We start from the raw sequence: 25,314 nt of genomic DNA on the forward strand, positions 1-25,314 counted from the left end.
GATAGGAAAAATTTATGAAGTCAGAGTAAATATTTCTAAGTCTATATACGCATTGTTCGGAGGATGAAAGATCTGTAATCCACATTCTCACAAGTCAGAAATGCATGATTGCCAAATCCGTCATACATGTAGCATGTACGGAACCCGGAATGCCATGTTGTTGGAATACATGTAAATTACATATCTGTTAGGTGGAAATCGTTCCAGAACTATTTTTCTGTGAAAAATGCGCGAATTCGAACCTGGTGTTAGGGAAAACTTCTGAAAATGTGTACACGTGTCTAGATGAAAATATTCCTTTTATAGAGGATGAAAGATTAGTAATCCACATGCTCTCTACTCAGGAATACATTTTTGTCAAATCCGTCATGAATGTAGCATGTACGGAACACGGAATATCATGTAGATGGAATCGATTCAAATTACATATCTCTAGGGAAGAATTCGTTCCAAGAGTGTTTTTGTGGGATCAAAGTGTGATTCTTGAAACTGGTGATAGGCAGAAGCTACAATGTCAAAGTAAATATTTCATAGTGCATAGGTAAACTGTTTGGTGGTTGAAACATCAGTCATGCGCATGTTCACAACTCAGAAGTGCATGTTTGAGGAAACCATGATGCATGAAACATGTTCGTAATACGGAATTCCATGGTTATGTAAACAATGTAAATTACATGTGTATTTGTGAGAATTCACTCAAAGAGTGTTTTCTGGTGCCAGATGTCCGATTTTAGATCCTGGTGAAAGAAAAATCTATGAAGTCAGAGAAAATAATTCTAAGTGTATATACGCATTGTTTGGTGGATGAAAGGTCAGTAATCCACATGCTCACAGGTCAGAAATGCATGATTGCCTAATGAGTCATGCATGTAGCATGTACGGAACCCGAAATGCCATGTTGTTGGAATACATGTAAATTACATATCTGTTAGGAGTAAATCGCTCCAGAAATATTTTTCTGTGAAAAATGCACGAATTCGAACCTGGTTTTAGGGAAAACTTGTGAAAATGTGTACACGTGTCTAGATGAAAATATTGCATTTATACAGGATGAAAGATTAGTAATCCACATGCTCTCAACTCAGGAATGCATGTTTGTCAAATCCATCATGTATGTAGCATGTACGGAACACGGAATATCATGTAGATGGTATCGATTAAATTACATATCTCTAGGGAAGTATTCGCTCCAAGAGTGTTTTTGTGGGATCAAAGTGTGATTCTTGAAACTGGAGATAGGAAGAAGCTACAAAAACAAATAAATATTTCAGAGTGCATAGGTAACTTGTTTGGTGGTTGAAATATCAGTCATGCGCATGTTCACAACTCAGAAGTGCATGATTGAGGAATCCGTGATGCATGAAACATGCTCAAAATACGGAATTCCATGGTTGTGTAAACAATGTAAATTACATCTGTATTGGTGAGAATTCGCTCAAAGAGGGTTTTCTGATGCCAAATGTCCGATTTTAGAACCTGGTGATAGGAAAAATTTATGACGTCAGAGTAAATATTTCTAAGTCTATATACGCTTTGTTCGGAGGGTGAAAGATCTGTAATCCACATGCTCACAAGTCAGAAATGCATGATTGCCGAATCCTTCATACATGTAGCATGTACGGAACCCGGAAAGCCATGTTGTTGGAATATATGTAAATTAAATATCTGTTAGGTGGAAATCGCTCCAGAAATATTTTTCTGTGAAAAATGCACGAATTCGAACCTGGTTTTAGGGAAAGCTTGTGAAAATGTGTACCCGTGTCTAGATGAAAATATTCCATTTATAGAGGATGAAAGATTAGTAATCCACATGCTCTCAACTAGGAATGCATGTTTGCGAAATCCGTCATGTATGTAGCATGTACGGAAAACGGAATATCATGTAGATGGAATCAATTCAAATTACATATCTCTAGGGAAGAATTGGCTCCAAGAGAGTTTTTTGGGATCAAAGTGTGATTCTTGAAAGTGGTGATAGGAAGAAGCTACAAAGTCAAATTAAATATTTCAGAGTGCATAGGAAACTTGTTTGGTGGTTGAAACATCAGTCATAAGCATGTTCACAACTCAGAAGTGCATGTTTGAGGAATCCGTGATGCATGAAACATGCTCGTAATACGGAATTCCATTGTTATGTAAACAATGTAAATTACATGGGGATTGGTGAGAATTCGCTCAAAGAGTGTTTTCTGGTGTCAAATGTCCGATTTTAGAACCTGGTGATAGGAAAAACTTATGAAGTCACAGTAAATATTTCTAAGTCTATATACGCCTTTTTCGGAGGGTGAAAAATCAGTAACCCAAATGCTCACAAGTCAGAAATGCATGATTGCCTAATCCGTCATACATGTAGCATGTACGGAAACCGGAATGCCATGTTGTTAGAATATATGTAAATTAAATATCTGTTAGGTGGAAATCGTTCCAGGAATATTTTTCTGTGAAAAATGCACGAATTCGAACCTGGTGTTACGGAAAGCTTCTGAAAATGTGTACACGTGTCTAGATGAAAATATTCCATTTATAGAGGATGAAAGATTAGTAATCCACATGCTCTCAACTCAGGAATGCATGTTTGTCAAATCCATCATGTATGTAGCATGTACGAAACACGGAATATCATGTAGATGGTATCGATTAAATTACATATCTCTAGGGAAGAATTCGCTCCAAGAGTGTTTTTGTGGGATCAAAGTGTGATTCTTGAAACTGGTGATAGGAAGAAGCTACAAAGACAAAATAAATATTTCAGAGTGCATAGGTAACTTGTTTGGTGGTTGAAATATCAGTCATGCGCATGTTCACAACTCAGAAGTGCATGTTTGAGGAATCCGTGATGCATGAAACATGTTCGTAATACGGAATTCCATGGTTATGTAAACAATGTAAATTACATGTGTATTGGTGAGAATTCACTCAAAGAGTGTTTTCAGGTGCCAAATGTCCGATTTTAGAACCTGGTGATAGGAAAAACTTATGAAGTCAGAGTAAATATTTCTAAGTCTATATACGTCTTTTTCGGTGGGTGAAAGATCTGTAATCCACATGCTTACAAGTCAGAAATGCATGATTGCCGAATCCGTCATACATGTAGCATGTACGGAAACCGGAATGCCATGTTGTAGGAATACATGTAAATTAAATATCTGTTAGGTGGAAATCGTTCCAGAACTATTTTTCTGTGAAAAATGCACGAAATCGAACCTGGTGTTAGGAAAAGCTTGTGAAAATGTGTACACGTGTCTAGATGAAAATATTCCTTTTATAGAGGATGAAAGATTTGTAATCCACATGTTCTCAACTCAGGAATGCATGTTTGTCAAATCCGTCATGTATGTAGCATGTACGGAACACGGAATATCATGTAGATGGCACCTATTCAAATTAAATATCTCTAGCGTAGATTTCGCTCCAAGTGTGTTTTTGTGGGATCAAAGTGTGATTCTTGAAACTGGTGATAGGAAGAAGCTACAAAGTCAAAATAAATATTTCAGAGTGCACAGGTAACTTGTTTGGTGGTTGAAATATCAGTCATGCGCATGTTCACAACTCAGAAGGGCATGTTTGAGTAATCCGTGATGCATGAATCATGCTCGTAATACGGCATTCCATGGTTATGTAAACAATGAAAATTACATCGGTATTGGTGAGAATTCGATCAAAGAGTGTTTTCTGGTGCCAAATGTCCGATTTTAGAACCTGGTGATAGAAAAATCCATGAAGTCAGAGTAAATAATTCTAAGTGTATATACGCATTGTTTGGTGGATGAAAGGTCAGTAATCGACATGCTCACAAGTCAGAAATGCATGATTGCCGAATCCGTCATGCATGTAGCATGTACGGAACCCGGAATGCCATGTTTTTGGAAAACATGTAAATTACATATCTGTTAGGTGGAAATCGCTCCAGAACTATTTTTCTGTGAAAAATGCACGAATTCGAACCTGGTTTTAGGGAAAGCTTGTGAAAATGTGTACACGTGTCTAGATGAAATATTCCATTTATAGAGGATGGAAGATTATTAATCCACATGCTCTCAACTAGGAATGCGTGTTTGTCAAATCCGTCATGTATGTAGCATGTACGAAACACGGAATATCATGTAGATGGAATCAATTCAAATTACATATCTCTAGGGAAGAATTCGCTCCAAGAGTGTTTTTGTGGGATCAAAGTGTGATTCTTGAAAGTGGTGATAGGAAGAAGCTACAAAGTCAAAGTAAATATTTCAGAGTGCATAGGAAAATTGTTTGGTGGTTGAAACATCAGTCATGCGCATGTTCACAACTCAGAAGTGCATGTTTGAGGAATCCCTGATGCATGAAACATGCTCGTAATACGGAATTCCATGGTTATGTAAACAATGTAAATTACATGGGTATAGGTGAGAATTCGCTCAAAGAGTGTTTTCTCATGCCAAATGTCCGATTTTAGAACCTGGTGATAGGAAAAATTTATGAAGTCACAGTAAATATTTCTAAGTCTATATACGCGTTCTTCGGTGTGTGAAAGGTCTGTAATCCACATGCTCACAAGTCAGAAATGCATGATTGCCAAATCCGTCATACATGTAGCATGTACGGAACCCAGAATGCCATGTTGTTGGAATACATGTAAATTACAAATCTGTTAGGTGGAAATAGTTCCAGAATTATTTTTTTGTGAAAAATGCACGAATTCCAACCTGGTGTTAGGGAAAGCTTGTGAAAATGTGTACACGTGTCTAGATGAAAATATTCCTTTTATAGAGGATGAAAGATTAGTAATCCACATGCACTCAACTCAGGAATGCATGTTTGTCAAATCCGTCATGTATGGAGCATGTACGGAACACGGAATATCATGTAGATGGAATCGATTCAAATTACATATCTCAAGGGAAGAATTCGCTCCAAGAGGGTTTTTGTGGGATCAAAGTGTGATTCTTGAAACTGGTGATAGGAAGAAGCTACAAAGTCAAATTAAATATTTCAGAGTGCATAGGTAACTTGTTTGGTGGTTGAAACATCAGTCTTGCGCATGTTCACAACTCAGAAGTGCATGTTTGAGGAATCCGTGATGCATGAAACATGTTCGTAATACGGAATTCCATGGTTATGTAAACAATGTAAATTACATGTGTATTTGTGAGAATTCACTCAAAGAGTGTTTTCTGGTGCCAGATGTACGATTTTAGAACCTGGTGATAGAAAAATCTATGAAGTCAGAGTAAATAATTCTAAGTGTATATTCGCATTTTTTGCTGGATGAAAGGTCAGTAATCCACATGCTCACAAGTCAGAAATGCATGATTGCAGAATCCGTCATGCATGTAACATGTACGGAACCCGGAATGCCATGTTGTTGGAATACATGTAAATTAAATATCTGTTAGGTGGAAATCGCTCCAGAAATATTTTTCTGTGAAAAATGCACGAATTCGAACCTGGTTTTTGGGAAAGTTTGTGAAAATGTGTACACGTGTCTAGATGAAATATTCCTTTTATAGAGGATGAAAGATTAGTAATCCACATGCTCTCAACTCAGGAATGCATGTTTGTCAAATCCGTCATGTATGTAGCATGTACGGAACAAAGAATATAATGTAGATGGTATCGATTAAATTACATATCTCTAGGGAAGAATTCGCTCCAAGAGTGTTTTTGTGGGATCAAAGCGTGATTCTTGAAACTGGTGATAGGAAGAAGTTACAAAGTCAAAATAAATATTTCAGAGGCATAGTTAACTTGTTTGGTGGTTGAAATATCAGTCATGCGCATGTTCACAACTCAGAAGTGCATGTTTGAGGAATCCGTGATGCATGAAACATGCTCGTAATACGGAATTCCATGGTTATGTAAACAATGTAAATTACATGTGTATTTGTGAGAATTCGCTCAAAGAGTGTTTTCTGGTGCCAAATGTCTGATTTTACAACCTGGTGATAGGAAAAACCTATGAAATCAGAGTAAATATTTCTAAGTCTATATACGCGTTCTTCGGTGTGTGAAATGTCTGTAATCCTCATGCTAACAGGTCAGAAACGCATGATTGCCAAATCCGTCATACATGTAGCATGTACGGAACCCAGAATGCCATGTTGTTGGAATACATGTAAATTACAAATCTGTTAGGTGGAAATCTTTCCAGAATTATTTTTTTGTGAAAAATGCACGAATTCCAACCTGGTGTTAGGGAAAGCTTGTGAAAATGTGTACACGTGTCTAGATGAAAATATTCGTTTTATAGAGGATGAAAGATTAGTAATCCACATGCTCTCAACTCAGGAATGCATGTTTGTCAAATCCGTCATGTATGAAGCATGTACGGGACACGGAATATCATGTAGATGGAATCGATTCAAATTACATATCTCTAGGGAAGAATTCACTCCAAGAGGGTTTTTGTGGGATCAAAGTGTGATTCTTGAAAGTGGTGATAGGAAGAAGAGACAAAGTCAAAGTAAATATTTCAGAGTGCATAGGAAAAATGTTTGGTGGTTGAAAAATCAGTCATGCGCATGTTCACAACTCAGAAGTGCATGTTTGAGGAATCCGTGATGCATGAAACATGCTCGTAATACGGAAATCCATGGTTATGTAAACAATGTGAATTACATGGGTATTGGTGAGAATTCGCTCAAAGAGTGTTTTCTGGTGCCAAATGTCTCATTTTAAAACCTGGTGATAGGAAAAACCTATAAAGTCAGAGTAAATATTTCTAAGTCTATATACGCCTTATTCGGTGTGTGAAAGGTCTGTAATCCACATGCTCACAAGTCAGAAACGCATGATTGCCAAATCCGTCATACATGTAGCATGTACGGAACCCGGAATGCCATGTTGTTGGAATACATTTAAATTACAAATCTGTTAGGTGGAAATCGTTCCAGAATTATTTTTTTGTGAAAAATGCACGAATTCCAACCTGGTGTTAGGGAAAGCTTGTGAAAATGTGTACACGTGTCTAGATGAAAATATTCCTTTTATAGAGGATGAAAGATTAGTAATCCACATGCTCTCAACTCAGGAATGCATGTTTGTCAAATCCGTCATGTATGTAGCATGTACGGAACATGGAATATCATGTAAATGGAATCAATTCAAATTACATATCTCTAGGGAAGAATTCGCTCCAAGAGGGTTTTTGTGGGATCAAAGTGTGATTCTTGAAAGTGGTGATAGGAAGAAGCGACAAACTCAAAGTAAATATTTCAGAGTGCATAGGAAACATGTTTGGTGGTTGAAAAATCAGTCATGCGCATGTTCACAACTCAGAAGTGCATGTTGGAGGAATCCGTGATGCATGAAACATGCTCGTAATACGGAATTCCATGGTTATGTAAACAATGTGAATTACATGGGTATTGGTGAGAATTCGCTCAAAGAGTGTTTTCTGGTGCCAAATGTCTCATTTTAAAACCTGGTGATAGGAAAAACCTATAAAGTCAGAGTAAATATTTCTAAGTCTATATACGCCTTTTTCGGTGTGTGAAAGGTCTGTAATCCACATGCTCACAAGTCAGAAACGCATGATTGCCAAATCCGTCATACATGTAGCATGTACGGAACCCGGAATGCCATGTTGTTGGAATACATTTAAATTACAAATCTGTTAGGTGGAAATCGTACCAGAATTATTTTTCTGTAAAAAATGCACAAATTCGAACCTGGTGTTAGGGAAAGCTTGTGAAAATGTGTACACGTGTCTAGATGAAAATATTCCTTTTTTAGAGGATGAAAGATTAGTAATCCACATGCTCTCAACTGAGGAAAGCATGTTTGTCAAATCCGTCATGTATGTAGCATGTACGGGACACGGAATATCATGTAGATTGGATCGATTCTAATTACATATCTCTAGGGAAGAATTCGCTCCAAGAGGGTTTTTGTGGGATCAATGTGTGATTCTTGAAAGTGGTGATAGGAAGAAGCGACAAAGTCCAATTAAATATTTCAGAGTGCATAGGAAACTTGTTTGGTGGTTGAAACATCAGTCATGCGCATGTTCACAACTCAGAAGTGCATGTTTGAGGAATCCGTGATGCATGAAACATGCTCGTAATACGGAATTCCATGGTTATGTAAACAATGTAAATTACATGTGTATTGGTGAGAATTCGCTCAAAGAGTGTTTTCTGGTGCCAAATGTCTGATTTTACAACCTGGTGATAGGAAAAACCTATGAAGTCAGAGTAAATATTTCTAAGTTTATATACGCGTTGTTCGGTGTGTGAAAGGTCTTTAATTCACATGCTCACAAGTCAGAAACGCATGATTGCCAAATCCGTCATACATGTAGCATGTACGGAACCCAGAATGCCATGTTGTTGGAATACATGTAAATTACAAATCTGTTAGGTGGAAATCGTTCCAGAATTATTTTTTTGTGAAAAATGCACGAATTCCAACCTGGTGTTAGGGAAAGCTTGTGAAAATGTGTACACGTGTCTAGATGAAAATATTCCTTTTATAGAGGATGAAAGATTAGTAATCCACATGCTCTCAACTCAGGAATGCATGTTTGTCAAATCCGTCATGTATGTAGCATGTACGGAACACGGAATATCATGTAGATGGAATCGATTCAAATTACATATCTCAAGGGAAGAATTCGCTCCAAGAGGTTTTTTGTGGGATCAAAGTGTGATTCTTGAAACTGGTGATAGGAAGAAGCTACAAAGTCAAAGTAAATTTTTCAGAGTGTATAGGTAAATTGTTTGGTGGTTGAAACATCAGTCATGCACATGTTCACAACTCAGAAGTGCATGTTTGAGGAATCCGTGATGCATGAAACATGTTCGTAATACGGAATTCCATGGTTATGTAAACAATGTAAATTACATGTGTATTTGTGAGAATTCACTCAAAGAGTGTTTTCTGGTGCCAGATGTCCGATTTTAGAACCTGGTGATAGAAAAAATCTATGAAGTCAGAGTAAATAATTCTAAGTGTATATTCGCATTGTTTGGTGGATGAAAGGTCAGTAATCCACATGCTCACAAGTCAGAAATGCATGATTGCCGAATCCGTCATGCATGTAGCATGTACGGAACCCGGAAAGCCATGTTGTTGGAATACATGTAAATTAAATATCTGTTAGGTGGAAATCGCTCCAGAAATATTTTTCTGTGAAAAATGCACGAATTCGAACCTGGTTTTAGGGAAAGCTTGTGAAAATGTGTACCCGTGTCTAGATGAAAATATTCCATTTATAGAGGACGAAAGATTGGTAATCCACATGCTCTCAACTAGGAATGCATGTTTGCGAAATCCGTCATGTATGTAGCATGTACGGGACACGGAGTATCATGTAGATGGAATCAATTCAAATTACATATCTCTAGGGAAGAATTCGCTCCAAGAGGGTTTTTGTGGGATCAAAGTGTGATTCTTGAAAGTGGTGATAGGAAGAAGCGACAAAGTCAAAGTAAATATTTCAGAGTGCATAGGAAACATGTTTGGTGGTTGAAAAATCAGTCATGCGCATGTTCACAACTCAGAAGTGCATGTTTGAGGAATCCGTGATGCATGAAACATGCTCGTAATACGGAATTCCATGGTTATGTAAACAATGTGAATTACATGGGTATTGGTGAGAATTCGCTCAAAGAGTGTTTTCTGGTGCCAAATGTCTCATTTTAAAACCTGGTGATAGGAAAAACCTATAAAGTCAGAGTAAATATTTTTAAGTCTATATACGCCTTTTTCGGTGTGTGAAAGGTCTGTAATCCACATGCTCACAAGTCAGAAACGCATGATTGCCAAATCCGTCATACATGTAGCATGTACGGAACCCGGAATGCCATGTTGTTGGAATACATTTAAATTACAAATCTGTTAGGTGGAAATCGTTCCAGAATTATTTTTTTGTGAAAAATGCACGAATTCCAACCTGGTGTTAGGGAAAGCTTATGAAAATGTGTACACGTGTCTAGATGAAAATATTCCTTTTATAGAGGATGAAAGATTAGTAATCCACATGCACTCAACTCAGGAATGCATGTTTGTCAAATCCGTCATGTATGGAGCATGTACGGAACACGGAATATCATGTAGATGGAATCGATTCAAATTACATATCTCAAGGGAAGAATTCGCTCCAAGAGGGTTTTTGTGGGATCAAAGTGTGATTCTTGAAACTGGTGATAGGAAGAAGCTACAAAGTCAAATTAAATATTTCAGAGTGCATAAGTAAGTTGTTTGGTGGTTGAAACATCAGTCATGCGCATGTTCACAACTCAGAAGTGCATGTTTGAGGAATCCGTGATGCATGAAACATGTTCGTAATACGGAATTCCATGGTTATGTAAACAATGTAAATTACATGTGTATTTGTGAGAATTCACTCAAAGAGTGTTTTCTGGTGCCAGATGTACGATTTTAGAACCTGGTGATAGAAAAATCTATGAAGTCAGAGTAAATAATTCTAAGTGTATATTCGCATTTTTTGGTGGATGAAAGGTCAGTAATCCACATGCTCACAAGTCAGAAATGTATGATTGCCGAATCCGTCATGCATGTAACATGTACGGAACCCGGAATGCCATGTTGTTGGAATACATGTAAATTAAATATCTGTTAGGTGGAAATCGCTCCAGAAATATTTTTCTGTGAAAAATGCACGAATTCGAACCTGGTTTTTGGGAAAGTTTGTGAAAATGTGTACACGTGTCTAGATGAAAATATTTCTTTTATAGAGAATGAAAGATTAGTAATCCACATGCTCTCAACTCAGGAATGCATGTTTGTCAAATCCGTCATGTATGTAGCATGTACGGAACAAAGAATATAATGTAGATGGTATCGATTAAATTACATATCTCTAGGGAAGAATTCGCTCCAAGAGTGTTTTTGTGGGATCAAAGCGTGATACTTGAAACTGGTGATAGGAAGAAGCTACAAAGTCAAAATAAATATTTCAGAGGCATAGTTAACTTGTTTGGTGGTTGAAATATCAGTCATGCGCATGTTCACAACTCAGAAGTGCATGTTTGAGGAATCCGTGATGCATGAAACATGCTCGTAATACGGAATTCCATGGTTATGTAAACAATGTGAATTACATGGGTATTGGTGAGAATTCGCTCAAAGAGTGTTTTCTGGTGCCAAATGTCTCATTTTAAAACCTGGTGATAGGAAAAACCTATAAAGTCAGAGTAAATATTTCTAAGTCTATATACGCCTTATTCGGTGTGTGAAAGGTCTGTAATCCACATGCTCACAAGTCAGAAACGCATGATTGCCAAATCCGTCATACATGTAGCATGTACGGAACCCGGAATGCCATGTTGTTGGAATACATTTAAATTACAAATCTGTTAGGTGGAAATCGTTCCAGAATTATTTTTTTGTGAAAAATGCACGAATTCCAACCTGGTGTTAGGGAAAGCTTGTGAAAATGTGTACACGTGTCTAGATGAAAATATTCCTTTTATAGAGGATGACAGATTAGTAATCCACATGCTCTCAACTCAGGAATGCATGTTTGTCAAATCCGTCATGTATGTAGCATGTACGGAACATGGAATATCATGTAGATGGAATCAATTCAAATTACATATCTCTAGGGAAGAATTCGCTCCAAGAGGGTTTTTGTGGGATCAAAGTGTGATTCTTGAAAGTGGTGATAGGAAGAAGCGACAAACTCAAAGTAAATATTTCAGAGTGCATAGGAAACATGTTTGGTGGTTGAAAAATCAGTCATGCGCATGTTCACAACTCAGAAGTGCATGTTTGAGGAATCCGTGATGCATGAAACATGTTCGTAATACGGAATTCCATGGTTATGTAAACAATGTGAATTACATGGGTATTGGTGAGAATTCGCTCAAAGAGGGTTTTCTGATGCCAAATGTCCGATTTTAGAACCTGGTGATAGGAAAAATTTATGACGTCAGAGTAAATATTTCTAAGTCTATATACGCTTTGTTCGGAGGGTGAAAGATCTGTAATCCACATGCTCACAAGTCAGAAATGCATGATTGCCGAATCCTTCATACATGTAGCATGTACGGAACCCGGAAAGCCATGTTGTTGGAATATATGTAAATTAAATATCTGTTAGGTGGAAATCGCTCCAGAAATATTTTTCTGTGAAAAATGCACGAATTCGAACCTGGTTTTAGGGAAAGCTTGTGAAAATGTGTACCCGTGTCTAGATGAAAATATTCCATTTATAGAGGATGAAAGATTAGTAATCCACATGCTCTCAACTAGGAATGTATGTTTGCGAAATCCGTCATGTATGTAGCATGTACGGAAAACGGAATATCATGTAGATGGAATCAATTCAAATTACATATCTCTAGGGAAGAATTGGCTCCAAGAGAGTTTTTTGGGATCAAAGTGTGATTCTTGAAAGTGGTGATAGGAAGAAGCTACAAAGTCAAATTAAATATTTCAGAGTGCATAGGAAACTTGTTTGGTGGTTGAAACATCAGTCATAAGCATGTTCACAACTCAGAAGTGCATGTTTGAGGAATCCGTGATGCATGAAACATGCTCGTAATACGGAATTCCATTGTTATGTAAACAATGTAAATTACATGGGGATTGGTGAGAATTCGCTCAAAGAGTGTTTTCTGGTGTCAAATGTCCGATTTTAGAACCTGGTGATAGGAAAAACTTATGAAGTCACAGTAAATATTTCTAAGTCTATATACGCCTTTTTCGGAGGGTGAAAAATCAGTAACCCAAATGCTCACAAGTCAGAAATGCATGATTGCCGAATCCGTCATACATGTAGCATGTACGGAAACCGGAATGCCATGTTGTTAGAATATATGTAAATTAAATATCTGTTAGGTGGAAATCGTTCCAGGAATATTTTTCTGTGAAAAATGCACGAATTCGAACCTGGTGTTACGGAAAGCTTCTGAAAATGTGTACACGTGTCTAGATGAAAATATTCCATTTATAGAGGATGAAAGATTAGTAATCCACATGCTCTCAACTCAGGAATGCATGTTTGTCAAATCCATCATGTATGTAGCATGTACGAAACACGGAATATCATGTAGATGGTATCGATTAAATTACATATCTCTAGGGAAGAATTCGCTCCAAGAGTGTTTTTGTGGGATCAAAGTGTGATTCTTGAAACTGGTGATAGGAAGAAGCTACAAAGACAAATTAAATATTTCAGAGTGCATAGGTAACTTGTTTGGTGGTTGAAATATCAGTCATGCGCATGTTCACAACTCAGAAGTGCATGTTTGAGGAATCCGTGATGCATGAAACATGTTCGTAATACGGAATTCCATGGTTATGTAAACAATGTAAATTACATGTGTATTGGTGAGAATTCACTCAAAGAGTGTTTTCAGGTGCCAAATGTCCGATTTTAGAACCTGGTGATAGGAAAAACTTATGAAGTCAGAGTAAATATTTCTAAGTCTATATACGTCTTTTTCGGTGGGTGAAAGATCTGTAATCCACATGCTTACAAGTCAGAAATGCATGATTGCCGAATCCGTCATACATGTAGCATGTACGGAAACCGGAATGCCATGTTGTAGGAATACATGTAAATTAAATATCTGTTAGGTGGAAATCGTTCCAGAACTATTTTTCTGTGAAAAATGCACGAAATCGAACCTGGTGTTAGGAAAAGCTTGTGAAAATGTGTACACGTGTCTAGATGAAAATATTCCTTTTATAGAGGATGAAAGATTTGTAATCCACATGTTCTCAACTCAGGAATGCATGTTTGTCAAATCCGTCATGTATGTAGCATGTACGGAACACGGAATATCATGTAGATGGCACCTATTCAAATTAAATATCTCTAGCGTAGATTTCGCTCCAAGTGTGTTTTTGTGGGATCAAAGTGTGATTCTTGAAACTGGTGATAGGAAGAAGCTACAAAGTCAAAATAAATATTTCAGAGTGCACAGGTAACTTGTTTGGTGGTTGAAATATCAGTCATGCGCATGTTCACAACTCAGAAGGGCATGTTTGAGTAATCCGTGATGCATGAATCATGCTCGTAATACGGCATTCCATGGTTATGTAAACAATGAAAATTACATCGGTATTGGTGAGAATTCGATCAAAGAGTGTTTTCTGGTGCCAAATGTCCGATTTTAGAACCTGGTGATAGAAAAATCCATGAAGTCAGAGTAAATAATTCTAAGTGTATATACGCATTGTTTGGTGGATGAAAGGTCAGTAATCGACATGCTCACAAGTCAGAAATGCATGATTGCCGAATCCGTCATGCATGTAGCATGTACGGAACCCGGAATGCCATGTTGTTGGAAAACATGTAAATTACATATCTGTTAGGTGGAAATCGCTCCAGAACTATTTTTCTGTGAAAAATGCACGAATTCGAACCTAGTTTTAGGGAAAGCTTGTGAAAATGTGTACACGTGTCTAGATGAAATATTCCATTTATAGAGGATGGAAGATTATTAATCCACATGCTCTCAACAAGGAATGCGTGTTTGTCAAATCCGTCATGTATGTAGCATGTACGAAACACGGAATATCATGTAGATGGAATCAATTCAAATTACATATCTCTAGGGAAGAATTCGCTCCAAGAGTGTTTTTGTGGGATCAAAGTGTGATTCTTGAAAGTGGTGATAGGAAGAAGCTACAAAGTCAAAGTAAATATTTCAGAGTGCATAGGAAAATTGTTTGGTGGTTGAAACATCAGTCATGCGCATGTTCACAACTCAGAAGTGCATGTTTGAGGAATCCCTGATGCATGAAACATGCTCGTAATACGGAATTCCATGGTTATGTAAACAATGTAAATTACATGGGTATAGGTGAGAATTCGCTCAAAGAGTGTTTTCTCATGCCAAATGTCCGATTTTAGAACCTGGTGATAGGAAAAATTTATGAAGTCACAGTAAATATTTCTAAGTCTATATACGCGTTCTTCGGTGTGTGAAAGGTCTGTAATCCACATGCTCACAAGTCAGAAATGCATGATTGCCAAATCCGTCATACATGTAGCATGTACGGAACCCAGAATGCCATGTTGTTGGAATACATGTAAATTACAAATCTGTTAGGTGGAAATAGTTCCAGAATTATTTTTTTGTGAAAAATGCACGAATTCCAACCTGGTGTTAGGGAAAGCTTGTGAAAATGTGTACACGTGTCTAGATGAAAATATTCCTTTTATAGAGGATGAAAGATTAGTAATCCACATGCACTCAACTCAGGAATGCATGTTTGTCAAATCCGTCATGTATGGAGCATGTACGGAACACGGAATATCATGTAGATGGAATCGATTCAAATTACATATCTCAAGGGAAGAATTCGCTCCAAGAGGGTTTTTGTGGGATCAAAGTGTGATTCTTGAAACTGGTGATAGGAAGAAGCTACAAAGTCAAATTAAATATTTCAGAGTGCATAGGTAACTTGTTTGGTGGTTGAAATATCAGTCTTGCGCATGTTCACAACTCAGAAGTGCATGTTTGAGGAATCCGTGATGCATGAAACATGTTCGTAATACGGAATTCCATGGTTATGTAAACAATGTAAATTACATGTGTATTTGTGAGAATTCACAAAAAGAGTGTTTTCTGGTGCCAGATGTACGATTTTAGAACCTGGTGATAGAAAAATCTATGAAGTCAGAGTAAATAATTCTAAGTGTATATTCGCATTTTTTGGTGGATGAAAGGTCAGTAATCCACATGCTCACAAGTCAGAAATGCATGATTGCCGAATCCGTCATGCATGTAACATGTACGGAACCCGGAATGCCATCTTGTTGGAATACATGTAAATTAAATATCTGTTAGGTGGAAATCGCTCCAGAAATATTTTTCTGTGAAAAATGCACGAATTCGAACCTGGTTTTTGGGAAAGTTTGTGAAAATGTGTACACGTGTCTAGATGAAATATTCCTTTTATAGAGGATGAAAGATTAGTAATCCACATGCTCTCAACTCAGGAATGCATGTTTGTCAAATCCGTCATGTATGTAGCATGTACGGAACAAAGAATATAATGTAGATGGTATCGATTAAATTACATATCTCTAGGGAAGAATTCGCTCCAAGAGTGTTTTTGTGGGATCAAAGCGTGATTCTTGAAACTGGTGATAGGAAGAAGTTACAAAGTCAAAATAAATATTTCAGAGGCATAGTTAACTTGTTTGGTGGTTGAAATATCAGTCATGCGCATGTTCACAACTCAGAAGTGCATGTTTGAGGAATCCGTGATGCATGAAACATGCTCGTAATACGGAATTCCATGGTTATGTAAACAATGTAAATTACATGTGTATTTGTGAGAATTCGCTCAAAGAGTGTTTTCTGGTGCCAAATGTCTGATTTTACAACCTGGTGATAGGAAAAACCTATGAAATCAGAGTAAATATTTCTAAGTCTATATACGCGTTCTTCGGTGTGTGAAATGTCTGTAATCCACATGCTAACAGGTCAGAAACGCATGATTGCCAAATCCGTCATACATGTAGCATGTACGGAACCCAGAATGCCATGTTGTTGGAATACATGTAAATTACAAATCTGTTAGGTGGAAATCTTTCCAGAATTATTTTTTTGTGAAAAATGCACGAATTCCAACCTGGTGTTAGGGAAAGCTTGTGAAAATGTGTACACGTGTCTAGATGAAAATATTCGTTTTATAGAGGATGAAAGATTAGTAATCCACATGCTCTCAACTCAGGAATGCATGTTTGTCAAATCCGTCATGTATGTAGCATGTACGGGACACGGAATATCATGTAGATGGAATCGATTCAAATTACATATCTCTAGGGAAGAATTCACTCCAAGAGGGTTTTTGTGGGATCAAAGTGTGATTCTTGAAAGTGGTGATAGGAAGAAGCGACAAAGTCAAAGTAAATATTTCAGAGTGCATAGGAAAAATGTTTGGTGGTTGAAAAATCAGTCATGCGCATGTTCACAACTCAGAAGTGCATGTTTGAGGAATCCGTGATGCATGAAACATGCTCGTAATACGGAAATCCATGGTTATGTAAACAATGTGAATTACATGGGTATTGGTGAGAATTCGCTCAAAGAGTGTTTTCTGGTGCCAAATGTCTCATTTTAAAACCTGGTGATAGGAAAAACCTATAAAGTCAGAGTAAATATTTCTAAGTCTATATACGCCTTATTCGGTGTGTGAAAGGTCTGTAATCCACATGCTCACAAGTCAGAAACGCATGATTGCCAAATCCGTCATACATGTAGCATGTACGGAACCCGGAATGCCATGTTGTTGGAATACAATTAAATTACAAATCTGTTAGGTGGAAATCGTTCCAGAATTATTTTTTTGTGAAAAATGCACGAATTCCAACCTGGTGTTAGGGAAAGCTTGTGAAAATATGTACACGTGTCTAGATGAAAATATTCCTTTTATAGAGGATGAAAGATTAGTAATCCACATGCTCTCAACTCAGGAATGCATGTTTGTCAAATCCGTCATGTATGTAGCATGTACGGAACATGGAATATCATGTAAATGGAATCAATTCAAATTACATATCTCTAGGGAAGAATTCGCTCCAAGAGGGTTTTTGTGGGATCAAAGTGTGATTCTTGAAAGTGGTGATAGGAAGAAGCGACAAACTCAAAGTAAATATTTCAGAGTGCATAGGAAACATGTTTGGTGGTTGAAAAATCAGTCATGCGCATGTTCACAACTCAGAAGTGCATGTTGGAGGAATCCGTGATGCATGAAACATGCTCGTAATACGGAATTCCATGGTTATGTAAACAATGTGAATTACATGGGTATTGGTGAGAATTCGCTCAAAGAGTGTTTTCTGGTGCCAAATGTCTCATTTTAAAACCTGGTGATAGGAAAAACCTATAAAGTCAGAGTAAATATTTCTAAGTCTATATACGCCTTTTTCGGTGTGTGAAAGGTCTGTAATCCACATGCTCACAAGTCAGAAACGCATGATTGCCAAATCCGTCATACATGTAGCATGTACGGAACCCGGAATGCCATGTTGTTGGAATACATTTAAATTACAAATCTGTTAGGTGGAAATCGTACCAGAATTATTTTTCTGTAAAAAATGCACAAATTCGAACCTGGTGTTAGGGAAAGCTTGTGAAAATGTGTACACGTGTCTAGATGAAAATATTCCTTTTTTAGAGGATGAAAGATTAGTAATCCACATGCTCTCAACTGAGGAAAGCATGTTTGTCAAATCCGTCATGTATGTAGCATGTACGGGACACGGAATATCATGTAGATTGGATCGATTCTAATTACATATCTCTAGGGAAGAATTCGCTCCAAGAGGGTTTTTGTGGGATCAATGTGTGATTCTTGAAAGTGGTGATAGGAAGAAGCGACAAAGTCCAATTAAATATTTCAGAGTGCATAGGAAACTTGTTTGGTGGTTGAAACATCAGTCATGCGCATGTTCACAACTCAGAAGTGCATGTTTGAGGAATCCGTGATGCATGAAACATGCTCGTAATACGGAATTCCATGGTTATGTAAACAATGTAAATTACATGTGTATTGGTGAGAATTCGCTCAAAGAGTGTTTTCTGGTGCCAAATGTCTGATTTTACAACCTGGTGATAGGAAAAACCTATGAAGTCAGAGTAAATATTTCTAAGTTTATATACGCGTTGTTCGGTGTGTGAAAGGTCTGTAATTCACATGCTCACAAGTCAGAAACGCATGATTGCCAAATCCGTCATACATGTAGCATGTACGGAACCCAGAATGCCATGTTGTTGGAATACATGTAAATTACAAATCTGTTAGGTGGAAATCGTTCCAGAATTATTTTTTTGTGAAAAATGCACGAATTCCAACCTGGTGTTAGGGAAAGCTTGTGAAAATGTGTACACGTGTCTAGATGAAAATATTCCTTTTATAGAGGATGAAAGATTAGTAATCCACATGCTCTCAACTCAGGAATGCATGTTTGTCAAATCCGTCATGTATGTAGCATGTACGGAACACGGAATATCATGTAGATGGAATCGATTCAAATTACATATCTCAAGGGAAGAATTCGCTCCAAGAGGTTTTTTGTGGGATCAAAGTGTGATTCTTGAAACTGGTGATAGGAAGAAGCTACAAAGTCAAAGTAAATTTTTCAGAGTGTATAGGTAAATTGTTTGGTGGTTGAAACATCAGTCATGCACATGTTCACAACTCAGAAGTGCATGTTTGAGGAATCCGTGATGCATGAAACATGTTCGTAATACGGAATTCCATGGTTATGTAAACAATGTAAATTACATGTGTATTTGTGAGAATTCACTCAAAGAGTGTTTTCTGGTGCCAGATGTCCGATTTTAGAACCTGGTGATAGAAAAAATCTATGAAGTCAGAGTAAATAATTCTAAGTGTATATTCGCATTGTTTGGTGGATGAAAGGTCAGTAATCCACATGCTCACAAGTCAGAAATGCATGATTGCCGAATCCGTCATGCATGTAGCATGTACGGAACCCGGAAAGCCATGTTGTTGGAATACATGTAAATTAAATATCTGTTAGGTGGAAATCGCTCCAGAAATATTTTTCTGTGAAAAATGCACGAATTCGAACCTGGTTTTAGGGAAAGCTTGTGAAAATGTGTACCCGTGTCTAGATGAAAATATTCCATTTATAGAGGATGAAAGATTAGTAATCCACATGCTCTCAACTAGGAATGCATGTTTGCGAAATCCGTCATGTATGTAGCATGTACGGGACACGGAGTATCATGTAGATGGAATCAATTCAAATTACATATCTCTAGGGAAGAATTCGCTCCAAGAGGGTTTTTGTGGGATCAAAGTGTGATTCTTGAAAGTGGTGATAGGAAGAAGCGACAAAGTCAAAGTAAATATTTCAGAGTGCATAGGAAACATGTTTGGTGGTTGAAAAATCAGTCATGCGCATGTTCACAACTCAGAAGTGCATGTTTGAGGAATCCGTGATGCATGAAACATGCTCGTAATACGGAATTCCATGGTTATGTAAACAATGTGAATTACATGGGTATTGGTGAGAATTCGCTCAAAGAGTGTTTTCTGGTGCCAAATGTCTCATTTTAAAACCTGGTGATAGGAAAAACCTATAAAGTCAGAGTAAATATTTTTAAGTCTATATACGCCTTTTTCGGTGTGTGAAAGGTCTGTAATCCACATGCTCACAAGTCAGAAACGCATGATTGCCAAATCCGTCATACATGTAGCATGTACGGAACCCGGAATGCCATGTTGTTGGAATACATTTAAATTACAAATCTGTTAGGTGGAAATCGTTCCAGAATTATTTTTTTGTGAAAAATGCACGAATTCCAACCTGGTGTTAGGGAAAGCTTATGAAAATGTGTACCCGTGTCTAGATGAAAATATTCCTTTTATAGAGGATGAAAGATTAGTAATCCACATGCACTCAACTCAGGAATGCATGTTTGTCAAATCCGTCATGTATGGAGCATGTACGGAACACGGAATATCATGTAGATGGAATCGATTCAAATTACATATCTCAAGGGAAGAATTCGCTCCAAGAGGGTTTTTGTGGGATCAAAGTGTGATTCTTGAAACTGGTGATAGGAAGAAGCTACAAAGTCAAATTAAATATTTCAGAGTGCATAAGTAAGTTGTTTGGTGGTTGAAACATCAGTCATGCGCATGTTCACAACTCAGAAGTGCATGTTTGAGGAATCCGTGATGCATGAAACATGTTCGTAATACGGAATTCCATGGTTATGTAAACAATGTAAATTACATGTGTATTTGTGAGAATTCACTCAAAGAGTGTTTTCTGGTGCCAGATGTACGATTTTAGAACCTGGTGATAGAAAAATCTATGAAGTCAGAGTAAATAATTCTAAGTGTATATTCGCATTTTTTGGTGGATGAAAGGTCAGTAATCCACATGCTCACAAGTCAGAAATGTATGATTGCCGAATCCGTCATGCATGTAACATGTACGGAACCCGGAATGCCATGTTGTTGGAATACATGTAAATTAAATATCTGTTAGGTGGAAATCGCTCCAGAAATATTTTTCTGTGAAAAATGCACGAATTCGAACCTGGTTTTTGGGAAAGTTTGTGAAAATGTGTACACGTGTCTAGATGAAAATATTTCTTTTATAGAGGATGAAAGATTAGTAATCCACATGCTCTCAACTCAGGAATGCATGTTTGTCAAATCCGTCATGTATGTAGCATGTACGGAACAAAGAATATAATGTAGATGGTATCGATTAAATTACATATCTCTAGGGAAGAATTCGCTCCAAGAGTGTTTTTGTGGGATCAAAGCGTGATACTTGAAACTGGTGATAGGAAGAAGCTACAAAGTCAAAATAAATATTTCAGAGGCATAGTTAACTTGTTTGGTGGTTGAAATATCAGTCATGCGCATGTTCACAACTCAGAAGTGCATGTTTGAGGAATCCGTGATGCATGAAACATGCTCGTAATACGGAATTCCATGGTTATGTAAACAATGTGAATTACATGGGTATTGGTGAGAATTCGCTCAAAGAGTGTTTTCTGGTGCCAAATGTCTCATTTTAAAACCTGGTGATAGGAAAAACCTATAAAGTCAGAGTAAATATTTCTAAGTCTATATACGCCTTATTCGGTGTGTGAAAGGTCTGTAATCCACATGCTCACAAGTCAGAAACGCATGATTGCCAAATCCGTCATACATGTAGCATGTACGGAACCCGGAATGCCATGTTGTTGGAATACATTTAAATTACAAATCTGTTAGGTGGAAATCGTTCCAGAATTATTTTTTTGTGAAAAATGCACGAATTCCAACCTGGTGTTAGGGAAAGCTTGTGAAAATGTGTACACGTGTCTAGATGAAAATATTCCTTTTATAGAGGATGAAAGATTAGTAATCCACATGCTCTCAACTCAGGAATGCATGTTTGTCAAATCCGTCATGTATGTAGCATGTACGGAACATGGAATATCATGTAGATGGAATCAATTCAAATTACATATCTCTAGGGAAGAATTCGCTCCAAGAGGGTTTTTGTGGGATCAAAGTGTGATTCTTGAAAGTGGTGATAGGAAGAAGCGACAAACTCAAAGTAAATATTTCAGAGTGCATAGGAAACATGTTTGGTGGTTGAAAAATCAGTCATGCGCATGTTCACAACTCAGAAGTGCATGTTTGAGGAATCCGTGATGCATGAAACATGTTCGTAATACGGAATTCCATGGTTATGTAAACAATGTGAATTACATGGGTATTGGTGAGAATTCGCTCAAAGAGGGTTTTCTGATGCCAAATGTCCGATTTTAGAACCTGGTGATAGGAAAAATTTATGACGTCAGAGTAAATATTTCTAAGTCTATATACGCTTTGTTCGGAGGGTGAAAGATCTGTAATCCACATGCTCACAAGTCAGAAATGCATGATTGCCGAATCCTTCATACATGTAGCATGTACGGAACCCGGAAAGCCATGTTGTTGGAATATATGTAAATTAAATATCTGTTAGGTGGAAATCGCTCCAGAAATATTTTTCTGTGAAAAATGCACGAATTCGAACCTGGTTTTAGGGAAAGCTTGTGAAAATGTGTACCCGTGTCTAGATGAAAATATTCCATTTATAGAGGATGAAAGATTAGTAATCCACATGCTCTCAACTAGGAATGCATGTTTGCGAAATCCGTCATGTATGTAGCATGTACGGAAAACGGAATATCATGTAGATGGAATCAATTCAAATTACATATCTCTAGGGAAGAATTGGCTCCAAGAGAGTTTTTTGGGATCAAAGTGTGATTCTTGATAGTGGTGATAGGAAGAAGCTACAAAGTCAAATTAAATATTTCAGAGTGCATAGGAAACTTGTTTGGTGGTTGAAACATCAGTCATAAGCATGTTCACAACTCAGAAGTGCATGTTTGAGGAATCCGTGATGCATGAAACATGCTCGTAATACGGAATTCCATTGTTATGTAAACAATGTAAATTACATGGGGATTGGTGAGAATTCGCTCAAAGAGTGTTTTCTGGTGTCAAATGTCCGATTTTAGAACCTGGTGATAGGAAAAACTTATGAAGTCACAGTAAATATTTCTAAGTCTATATACGCCTTTTTCGGAGGGTGAAAAATCAGTAACCCAAATGCTCACAAGTCAGAAATGCATGATTGCCGAATCCGTCATACATGTAGCATGTACGGAAACCGGAATGCCATGTTGTTAGAATATATGTAAATTAAATATCTGTTAGGTGGAAATCGTTCCAGGAATATTTTTCTGTGAAAAATGCACGAATTCGAACCTGGTGTTACGGAAAGCTTCTGAAAATGTGTACACGTGTCTAGATGAAAATATTCCATTTATAGAGGATGAAAGATTAGTAATCCACATGCTCTCAACTCAGGAATGCATGTTTGTCAAATCCATCATGTATGTAGCATGTACGAAACACGGAATATCATGTAGATGGTATCGATTAAATTACATATCTCTAGGGAAGAATTCGCTCCAAGAGTGTTTTTGTGGGATCAAAGTGTGATTCTTGAAACTGGTGATAGGAAGAAGCTACAAAGACAAAATAAATATTTCAGAGTGCATAGGTAACTTGTTTGGTGGTTGAAATATCAGTCATGCGCATGTTCACAACTCAGAAGTGCATGTTTGAGGAATCCGTGATGCATGAAACATGTTCGTAATACGGAATTCCATGGTTATGTAAACAATGTAAATTACATGTGTATTGGTGAGAATTCACTCAAAGAGTGTTTTCAGGTGCCAAATGTCCGATTTTAGAACCTGGTGATAGGAAAAACTTATGAAGTCAGAGTAAATATTTCTAAGTTTATATACGTCTTTTTCGGTGGGTGAAAGATCTGTAATCCACATGCTTACAAGTCAGAAATGCATGATTGCCGAATCCGTCATACATGTAGCATGTACGGAAACCGGAATGCCATGTTGTAGGAATACATGTAAATTAAATATCTGTTAGGTGGAAATCGTTCCAGAACTATTTTTCTGTGAAAAATGCACGAAATCGAACCTGGTGTTAGGAAAAGCTTGTGAAAATGTGTACACGTGTCTAGATGAAAATATTCCTTTTATAGAGGATGAAAGATTTGTAATCCACATGTTCTCAACTCAGGAATGCATGTTTGTCAAATCCGTCATGTATGTAGCATGTACGGAACACGGAATATCATGTAGATGGCACCTATTCAAATTAAATATCTCTAGCGTAGATTTCGCTCCAAGTGTGTTTTTGTGGGATCAAAGTGTGATTCTTGAAACTGGTGATAGGAAGAAGCTACAAAGTCAAAATAAATATTTCAGAGTGCACAGGTAACTTGTTTGGTGGTTGAAATATCAGTCATGCGCATGTTCACAACTCAGAAGGGCATGTTTGAGTAATCCGTGATGCATGAATCATGCTCGTAATACGGCATTCCATGGTTATGTAAACAATGAAAATTACATCGGTATTGGTGAGAATTCGATCAAAGAGTGTTTTCTGGTGCCAAATGTCCGATTTTAGAACCTGGTGATAGAAAAATCCATGAAGTCAGAGTAAATAATTCTAAGTGTATATACGCATTGTTTGGTGGATGAAAGGTCAGTAATCGACATGCTCACAAGTCAGAAATGCATGATTGCCGAATCCGTCATGCATGTAGCATGTACGGAACCCGGAATGCCATGTTGTTGGAAAACATGTAAATTACATATCTGTTAGGTGGAAATCGCTCCAGAACTATTTTTCTGTGAAAAATGCACGAATTCGAACCTAGTTTTAGGGAAAGCTTGTGAAAATGTGTACACGTGTCTAGATGAAATATTCCATTTATAGAGGATGGAAGATTATTAATCCACATGCTCTCAACAAGGAATGCGTGTTTGTCAAATCCGTCATGTATGTAGCATGTACGAAACACGGAATATCATGTAGATGGAATCAATTCAAATTACATATCTCTAGGGAAGAATTCGCTCCAAGAGTGTTTTTGTGGGATCAAAGTGTGATTCTTGAAAGTGGTGATAGGAAGAAGCTACAAAGTCAAAGTAAATATTTCAGAGTGCATAGGAAAATTGTTTGGTGGTTGAAACATCAGTCATGCGCATGTTCACAACTCAGAAGTGCATGTTTGAGGAATCCCTGATGCATGAAACATGCTCGTAATACGGAATTCCATGGTTATGTAAACAATGTAAATTACATGGGTATAGGTGAGAATTCGCTCAAAGAGTGTTTTCTCATGCCAAATGTCCGATTTTAGAACCTGGTGATAGGAAAAATTTATGAAGTCACAGTAAATATTTCTAAGTCTATATACGCGTTCTTCGGTGTGTGAAAGGTCTGTAATCCACATGCTCACAAGTCAGAAATGCATGATTGCCAAATCCGTCA

The sequence above is a fragment of the Vicugna pacos genome, unplaced genomic scaffold (assembly GCF_048564905.1).
Source record: "Vicugna pacos unplaced genomic scaffold, VicPac4 scaffold_20, whole genome shotgun sequence".
NCBI lineage: Eukaryota > Metazoa > Chordata > Mammalia > Artiodactyla > Camelidae > Vicugna > Vicugna pacos.